The 9,887-nt window shown below is 41.4% G+C and overlaps 1 non-coding gene across 1 annotated transcript; it reads left to right on the top strand.

Annotated features, from left to right (window-relative positions):
• Window positions 1-5,971: 5,971 nt before the first annotated feature.
• LOC136382719 (U6atac minor spliceosomal RNA) lies at window positions 5,972-6,097 on the top strand. The gene has a single exon (XR_010747337.1). It is a non-coding gene; the product is annotated as a U6atac minor spliceosomal RNA (small nuclear RNA).
• Window positions 6,098-9,887: the final 3,790 nt, after the last annotated feature.

Genomic DNA, 9,887 nt, shown 5'->3' with positions numbered 1-9,887 from the left:
CAGAGGGGAAAAGTATAGCTCAAGCAGGTTAAGTCATTTGTCCAAAGTCACACAGCTTATAAGAGAAAGGTGAGAAATGATAACTTTTGACCCTAAAATCTGTCTTGTTTCTACTGAACTATGGTGTATCTTCTTGTTAGCTGTTTGATTTTATTTTAAAAATGTTATTTTTACACTGTTTCTTTGAAGTACATTCCTGCACATAAAGTATTGTTAAGTGCTTGAGCTTCTGTTGTTGCTCCGTGAAAAAGTTGTGTGATTGTAAGTCAAATGTCCAGTTCTTAGTTTCTAGGATATTGGAGGTAGGTTTCTTTTTTGAATAAGGACTGAGCTTAAATATACAAAAATAAGGGAATGTTTTAATCAAGTATGGGTCTTCTGTTCAATGGAATACTTTGAAAACATTAAATATAATGACTATTAAACTGTACAGGTATAAATTTTTATAGCTCCTCCAAGAAGACAATTTGAAAATATATTCCAAAACTATAAATGAACATACCTTTTGTTCTAACAATTTTATCATGAGGAACTTATCCTACAGAAATATTCATAGACGTACAAAATCAGTCACAGCAGGATTTTTTTCCTGGCAAGATATTGGAAATAACCTAAATGACCATCAATAAGGAGCAGTTAAATAAATTATGGTACCTCCTTTGGATGGTATAGCATGCAATTGTGAAGAAGGAAGACAGCAAAAAAGAAGAGGAAGAGGAGGAGGAGAAGTATCTCTTTATGCATTCACATGGAGCATTTCCAAGCTGTCATGGTAAATGAAGATGGCATGATAATGCCCATGGAAGAAGGGCAGATGGAGTATCTGGGAGTCCAGAAAGAGATCACCATGACTTACTAGATTAGGGATAGTGAGTTTCCTTTTACTCTGTGTCCATGCTTATTGACCATGTACTATATGGAAGGTGCTCAAGTATGTTTTATAGAATGCATAAAATTATATAGTCTGGTTGAGATTGTACATAATCTTTCAAGATAACATAACATAAAGATGACAATCAAAACCATCACATAATCAGAGAATGAATGTGGAATCAACCTGATGCTGGAATGAGGGAGAAGTTTGAGCTTGAGGGGATCAGAAGTCTTCAGAAGAATTTCACTTGAGTTAGGAAAGGATTTAAATAGAACAAAAGGAGAAGACAAGATGGTGCTGGAGTAGGCGGACGTACCAATTCCCACCTCCCAGAACCAAAGTGGATTACAAACTAATTTTAAGAACCATCATCTGGGAAAACCAACTTTGGACTAAACTAAGATGACTCTTCAACCAAGGAACACTGAAGAAGCCACACCGAGACTGGTTGGAAAAGCCGAAATGCGGAGAGGGCTGCCCAGCTCCCCGGAGCGAACGGCAGCCGGGAGAGACTCGCGTGGTGGGAAGTGAGTTTAGCAGAGAGGGGAGGGTCCTGAGCCCCAGGAACAAAGCCCCAGCCTGCAGCCCCAGAGCCCAGAATAGGCGTAAGGACAGAATTTAGCTGGAAACAAATCAGGATATTGTTTGTGACAGAGTCTGATTTCTCAGACCCAGGATTCTTCTAAAGGGGACCGTGCAGAAAACCTCTCTCAAAACCACTCACCTGAGGCTCCGGGGGACGGGGAGAGAGGACGGGAGTGGCAGGAAGAGTGTAATCTAGGAGGCACAGGAAGAAACATTTTGGGAGACAGCCACCCTAACTCCTGGGATGAGTCACTCCCCAAATCTGAAGTGAATATTTCCCCTGGAAACAGCAATACCAGCAAAGGGAAACAGGATACCAGCCAAACAAGCTCCCCCGTGGCACTCAGAGCAGAGTTGCTTAGAACGAGGGGGGAGCTTTTGGGTCTACAGTAGTGAGTGTTAGGGTCTGAGCTGCAGCGCCCCCACCCACACGGCTGAGGGCTCGCCCCCGGAGGGCGGGTGGCAGCAGGACGGGGAAGCTCGGTTCTGTCGGCAAGGGCAGAAGCCGGCTGGCCACCACTGGGCTCAGCTGTGAGCTCTGTCTTGACCAGCTGGGGAGGTGGGGGCGTACAAAAGCGGTCAAGCCCAGCTGCTAGCCGCCTGTAATCCAGCCTGCAGGAAAAGGGCTGGAACCCTGGAAGCGGTGGAGACCAGCCCTTGAGTAAGGGCGCAGGAGCACAGCCTTTTCCCCACCGCGGAACCTAGGCTTGTGGCCTGACTTGACAGCTGGCTCCTCCTGTGGGGGTGGAGCCAAAAGTCCAGAACAGGCGGAGTCCCACTACTGAGCGTGGGTACGCAGTCCCGCCCCGCCTGTGGAGCCAAGGCTTGCAGCCATCCCACGAGCGGGCTCCTCCTGCAAGGGTGAGGCGGAAGCCCGGAAACAGGCAGAGACCCGCAGCTGAGCAAAGGTGCTGCCACTGACCTCAGGGCCAAGCTTAACGCCACCCACGGGGTGGGGCGAAGGCCAAGGCCACCAAGGCTTGTACACCCAAGACGTGATCACAGCCACCCACCCCGTGAAGGAAAGGCGGAAACCACAGCAACAGCCCCAGTGGAAAGGCACCGGCAACGCCCATACCCAAACACCCTATGCAGCAACAGCAGAGGGGAAGGTGGGCCTGCAGACAGACCATACCCAGGGAACAGAAGCCAAACCCAGTGGACTCGAGTGCCCAAGACCTTCTTTTACACAGAGAAGATGAGAAGGCAGAGAAATGCAACACAAATGAGTCAAGAGAAATCTCCAGAAAAGGACCTGAATGAAACAGATATAACCAAATTACCAGATGCAGAGTTTAAAATAATGATTATTATTAGGATGCTCAAAGATATCAGAACAATAGATGGTCATTACGAACACCTAAATAGATAGCAGATATAAAAACGGACATTGAAATAATAAAAAAGAATCAGTCAGAAATGACAAATACAGTATCAGAAATGAAGAACACAATGGAAGGAATTAAAAGCAAGATGGATGAAGCTGAGAATCGAATCAGCAAGTTAGAGGACAGGATAAATAAAGGCATGGAAGCAGAGCAGAAAAAAGAAAAGAGACTCAAAAAGTCTGAGGAAACTCTAAGAGAGCTCTGTGACATGAAGAGAAATAACATCCGCATCATAGGGGTTCCTGATGAAGAAGAGAAAGAACAAGAGATAGAGACTTTGTTCAAGCATATCATAGCTGAAAACTTCCCTCAATTAAGGCAGGAAAACATCTCACATGTTCAGGAAGCACAGAGAAATCCATTAAGGAGAAACCCAAAGAAATCAACACCAAGACACATCATAATTAAAATACCAAAGCTAAGTGATAAAGAGAAAATATTAAAAGCTGCTAGACAAAAAAAAAAACCTATCACCTACAAAGGAGCCCCCATAAGGATGACTTCCAACTTCTCAACAAAAACACTTGAGGCCAGAAGGGAATGGCAAGAAATATTCAAAGTAATGCAGAACAAGAGCCTACAACCAAGACTACTTTATCCAGCAAGGCTATTGTTTAAAATTGAAGGAGAAATAAAAAGCTTTCCAGACAAAAAAAAAAAACCTCAAGAAATTCACTACAAACCAAGGCTGCAAGAAATGCTAAGGGGTCTGTTGTAAACAGATCAAAGGAAAAAAAGAATATAGCAAAAGAGGAATACAATTTTAAAGAATAAAATGGCAATAAAAAATTACATATAAGGCCCTGGCTGGTTTGCTCAGTGGTAGAGCATCGGCCTGGCGTGCAGGAGTCCCAGGTTCGATTTCCAGCCAGGGCACACAGGAGAAGCACCCATCTGCTTCTCCACCCCTCCCCCTCTCCTTCCTCTCTGTCTCTCTCTTCCCCTCCTGCAGCCAAGGCTCCACTGGAGCAAGGTTTGCCCAGGCGCTGAGGATGGCTCTGTGGCCTCTGTCTCAAGGTACTAGAGTGGCTCTGGTCACAACAAAGTGACGCCCTGGATGGGCAGAGCATTGCCCCCTGGTAGGCGTGCTGGGTGGATCCTGGTCAGGTGCATGCGAGAGTCTGTCTGACTGCCTCCCTGTTTCTGGCTTCGGAAAAATACAAAAAATAAAATAAAAAATTACATATCAATAATAACCTTAAATGTAAATGGATTAAATGATCCAATCAAAAGACACAGGGTAGCTGCATGGATAAGAAAACAGGACCCATATATATACTGTCTACAAGAGACACACCTTAAAAAAAAGATGCACATAGACTGAAGATAAATGGATGGAAAAAAATATTTCACGCAAATGGAAATGAAAAAAAAGCTGGAGTAGCAATACTTATATCAGACAAAATAGACTTTAAAACAAAGAGTATAGTATGGGATAAAGAAGGTCACTACATAATGATAAAGGGAGCAATCCAACAGGAAGATATAACCATTATAAATATCTATGCACCTAATATAGAAGCACCTAAATATATAAAGCAGACTTTGATGAATTTAAAAGGCGAGATCAACAGCAACACTATAATAGTAGGGGATTTCAATACCCCACTAACATCACTAGATAGATCCTCAAGAAAGAAAATTAACAAAGAAACAGCAGACTTAAAGGACATACTAGGTCAACTTGATTTAACAGATATCTTCAGAACCTTTCACCCTAAAGCAGCAGAATATACATTCTTTTCAAGTGCTCATGGTACATTCTCTAGAATAGACCACATGTTAGGGCACAAAAGCAGTCTCAACAAATTTAAGAAGATTGAAATCATATTGACCACTTTCTCTGATCACAATGGCATAAAACTAAAAATCAACCACAACAGAAAAACTGAAAAATACTCAAACACTCGAAAACTAAATAGCACGTTATTAAATAACCAATGGGTAAACAATGAGATCAAAGAAGAAATTTAAAAATTCCTAGAAACAAACAATAATGAGCATACATCAACTCAAAATTTATGGGACACAAGCAAAAGCAGTCTTGAGAGGGAAGTTCATAGCAATACAGGCATACCTCAAGAAGCTAGAAAGAGCTCAAATAAACAACTTGACGCTACATCTAAAAGAACTAGAAAAAGAACAGCAATTAAAGTCCAGGGGTATTAGAAGGAAGGAAATAATAAAGATTAGAGCAGAAATAAATGACATAGAGGCTAAAGAAATAATACAGAGGATCCATTAAACCAGGAGCTGGTTCTTTGAAAAGGTAAACAAGATCTATGAACCTTTAACCAGACTCACCAAGAAAAAAAGAGAGAGGACTCAAATAAAATTAGATACGAGAGTGGAGAAATAACTGACACAACAGAAATACAAAATACTGTAAGAAAATACTATGAAGAACTGTATGCCAAAAAACTAGACAACATAGATGAAATGGACAAATTCCTTGAAACATATAATCTTCCAAAAATTGATCTGGAAGAATCAGAAAACCTAAACACACCAATTACAACAAATGAGATTGAAACAGTTATCAAAAGCTCCCAAAAAAGAAAAGTCCTGGGCCTGATGGCTTCACAAGTGAATTCTACCAAATATTCAAAGAAGAACTAACTCCTAACCTTCTCAAGCTATTTCAAAAAATTCAAGACGAAGGACGACTTCCAAGCTCCTTTTATGAGGCGAGCATAATTCTGATTCCAAAACCTGGCAAAGACAACACAAAGAAAGAAAATTATAGGCCAACCTGATAAATTTAGATGCTAAAATCCTCAACAAAATATTAGCAAACCGGATCCAGCAATATATGAAAAAAATCACACACCAGGATAAAGTGAGATTTATTCTTGGGAGGCAAGGCTGGTACAATATTCATGAATCAATCAATGTGATTCATCACATAAACAAAAGGAAGGAGAAAAACCACATGATAATTTCAATAGATGCAGAAAAAGCATTTGATAAAATTCAGCACCCATTCATGATCAAAACTCTCAGCAAAGTGGGAATACAGGGAACATACCTCAACATGATAAAAAGACTATCTATGACAAACCCACAGCTAACATCATACTCAATGGGCAAAAATTAAAAGCAATCTCCTTAAGATCAGGAACAAATGTTGTATGAAAGGAGAGAAGGTTAGCACTCCCCTTGACAAGGATGGAAGAGGCTCTCAGGCCTAACAACACGCATACGGTTAAGGCATTGCCACCTACTTCGTGGCATCTAACCACTGTTTTTAAGAAGATGTGGCGCCCTGGCCGGTTGGCTCAGCGGTAGAGCGTCGGCCTAGCGTGCGGAGGACCCGGGTTCGATTCCCGGCCAGGGCACACAGGAGAAGCGCCCATTTGCTTCTCCACCCCTCCGCCGCGCTTTCCCTCTCTGTCTCTCTCTTCCCCTCCTGCAGCCAAGGCTCCATTGGAGCAAAGATGGCCCGGGCGCTGGGGATGGCTCTGTGGCCTCTGCCCCAGGCGCTAGAGTGGCTCTGGTCGCAACATGGCGACGCCCAGGATGGGCAGAGCATCGCCCCCTGGAGGGCAGAGCGTCGCCCCTGGTGGGCGTGCCGGGTGGATCCCGGTCGGGCGCATGCGGGAGTCTGTCTGACTGTCTCTCCCTGTTTCCAGCTTCAGAAAAATGAAAAAAAAAAAAAAAAAAAAAAAAAAAAAAAAAAAAAAAAAAAAAAAAAGAAAGAAGATGTGGCACATATACACCATGGTATACTATTCAGCCATAAGAAATAATGACATCGGATCACTTACAACAAAATGGTGGGATCTTGATAATATTATATGAAGTGAAATAAGTAAATCAGAAAAAAACAAGAACTGCAGGATTCCATACATTGGTGGGACATAAAAACAAGACTAAGAGACATAGACAAGAGTGTGGTGGTTACGGGGGCAGGGGGAGGGAAGGAAGTAGAGAGGGAGGGGCACAAAGAAAACTAGATAGAAGGTGATGGAGGACAATCTGACTTTGGGTGATGGGTATGCAACAGAATTGAATGACAAGATAACCTGGACATGTTTTCAGAATATATGTACCCTGATTTATTGATGTCACCCCATTAAAATAAAATTTATTTATTAAAAAAAAGATCAGGAACAAGGCAGGGGTGCCCCCTTTCACCACTCTTATTCAGCATAGTTCTGGAAGTCCTAGCCACAGCAACCAAACAAGAAAAAGAAATAAAAGGCATTCTAATTGGAAAAGAAGTAAAACTACCTTTATTTGCAGATGATATGATATTGTATATAGAAAACCCTTAAATCGCAGTCAAAAAACTATTAAACCTGATAAATGAATTCAGCAAGGTGGCAGGATATAAAATTAATACTCAGAAATCAGAGGCATTTTTATACACTAACAATGAACTGTCAGAAAGAGAAATTAAGGAATCAATCCCCTTTACCATTGCAACCAAAAAAATAAAGTACCTAGGAATAAATTTAACCAGGGAGATTAAAGACTTGTACTCGGAAAATTATAAAACATTGATAAAAGAAATCAGGGAAGATACAAACAAGTGGAAGCATATACCGTGCTCATGGTTAGGAATAATAAACATCATTAAAATGTCTATATTAACCAAAGCAATTTATAAATTCAATGCAATACCAATTAAAATACCAATGGCTTACTTCAAAGATATAGAACACATATTCCAAAAATTTATATGGAACCAAGAGAACACGAATAGCCTCAGCAATCTTGAAAAGGAAGAATAAAGTGGGAGGTATCACACTTTTGGATATCAAGTTATACTATAAGGCCATTGTACTCAAAACAGCCTGGTACTGGCATAAGAACAGGTATATAGATCAATGGAACAGAACAGAGAACCCAGAAATAAACCCACACCTTTATGGACAACTGATATTTGACAAAGGAGGTAAGAGCATACATTGGAGTAAAGACAGTCTCTTCAACAAATGGTGTTGGGAAAATTGGAAAGCTACCTGCAAAAAAATGAAACTAGACCACCAACTTACACCATTCACAAAAATCAACTCAAAATGGATAAAAGACTTAAATGTAAGCCATGAAACCATAAGCATCTTAGAAGAAAACATAGGCAGTAAGCTCTCTGACATTTCTCGCAGCAATATATTTGCCGAATTGTCTCCACAGGTAAGTGAAATAAAAGACAGGATAAACAAATGGGACTTTATCAAACTAAAAAGCTTTTGCACAGCTAAAGACAATAAGAATAGAATAAAAAGACAAACTACACAATGGGAAAATATATTTGCATCTGATAAGGAGTTAATAACCAAAATTTATGAAGAACTTGTAAAACTTAATACCAGGAAGACAAACAATCCAATCCAAAAATAGGCAAAAGAAATGAATAGACACTTCTCCAAAGAGGACATACAGATGGCAAATAGGCATATGAAAAAATGCTCAACATCACTAATCATTAGAGAAATGCAAATTAAAACCACAATGAGATATCACCTCACACCAGTCAGAATGGCACTCATCAACAAAACAACACAGAATAAGTGCTGGCGAGGATGTGGAGAAAAGGGAACCCTCCTGCACTGCTGGTGGGAATGCAGACTGGTGCAGCCACTGTGGAAAACAGTATGGAGATTCCTCAAGAAATTAAAAATCGAACTGCCTTTTGACCCAGCTATCCCACTGTTAGGAATATACCCCAAGAACACCATAGCACTGTATGAAAAGAAGAAATGCACCCCCATGTTTATGTCAGCATTGTTCACAATAGCGAAGATCTGGAAACAGCCCAAGTGTCTGTCAAAGGGCGAGTGTATTAAAAAGCTTTGGTACATATATACTATGGAATAGTACTCAGCCATAAGAAATGATGACATCAGATCATTTCCAACAACATGGATAAGCCTTGATAACATTATATGAGCAAAATAAGTAAATCAGAAAAAACTAAGAACTATATGATTCCATACATAGGTGGAACATAAAAATGAGACTCAGAGACATGGACAAAAGTGTGGGGGTTACGGGGTGGGGGGAAGGAGAGGGAGGGGGATGGGGGAGGGAAGGGGCACAAAGAAAACCAGTTATAAGGTGATGAAAGACAATTGGACTTTGGGCGATGGGAATGCAGCATAAGCAAATGGCAAAATAACCTAGAGCTATTTTCTCTGAACTTATGTACTCTGATTTATCAATGTAACCCCATTAAAATTAATCAAAAAAAAATTTAACCAAGGATGTGAAAGACCTGTACTTGAAAAATTATACAACACTGAAGTAATTGAAGAAGATATAAATAAATGGAAGCGTATACCGTACCAATAATAGAACGAATTAACATTCTTAAAATGTCTATATTACCCAAAGCAATCTGTAGAATCAATGCAGTTTCTATTATAATACTAATGGTGTATATTTCATAGAACTATAACAATAATAAAAAAATTATGTGGAACCACAAAAAAAAAAGAGAGAGAGAGAAAGAAAAGGCAGAGGAGTGGAGAAGCAGATGGTCGCTTCTCCTGTGTGCTCTGACTGCAAATTGGACCTAGGACATCCACACACCAGCTGACGCTCTACCAGAGCCAACCAGGAGTCTAGCAATATTTTATAAGTACAAAATGACACTGCATTGGGCGCTCTGTATATAGGGTGAAAAAGAAACAGACATCCTTACCCTCATGGAGCTTACGGTTTCTTGGGGGAGAGAGAAAGATTTCCTGATGTGGAAGGGAGGTTGAAAATTTTGAGTAACTGAAAGAAGATAGGTACTCCTAGAGCATAATGGACGGCATGAGCACTCAGTAGGGTGTACTCACCCATTCTGTGGTCTGTCCACTGGGCCGTCGCTGCTGTTGCTGACTGGGGTGTTTGGGCTCAGGTACTGCTGGTGCCACCGCTGCCCCAGGAGTGCTGCGCACACTCGTGTGCCTGCTTGGACCGCTTCCAAGACCGCCCCAGCCTCCACTGCCACTGAGGACTGGTCTGTGCCATGGGCAAGTTTGCGCTCGGGCTTGGGCCTCCACAGCGTGTGCCACGGCTTCCGCCCGTGCGGGTGGGCCTGCACA

This window comes from Saccopteryx leptura, chromosome 10, assembly GCF_036850995.1.
Source record: "Saccopteryx leptura isolate mSacLep1 chromosome 10, mSacLep1_pri_phased_curated, whole genome shotgun sequence".
NCBI classification, from domain to species: domain Eukaryota; kingdom Metazoa; phylum Chordata; class Mammalia; order Chiroptera; family Emballonuridae; genus Saccopteryx; species Saccopteryx leptura.
The sequence above is the reverse complement of the archived record's forward strand: the minus strand, read 5'-3'. Positions and strand labels throughout refer to the sequence as shown.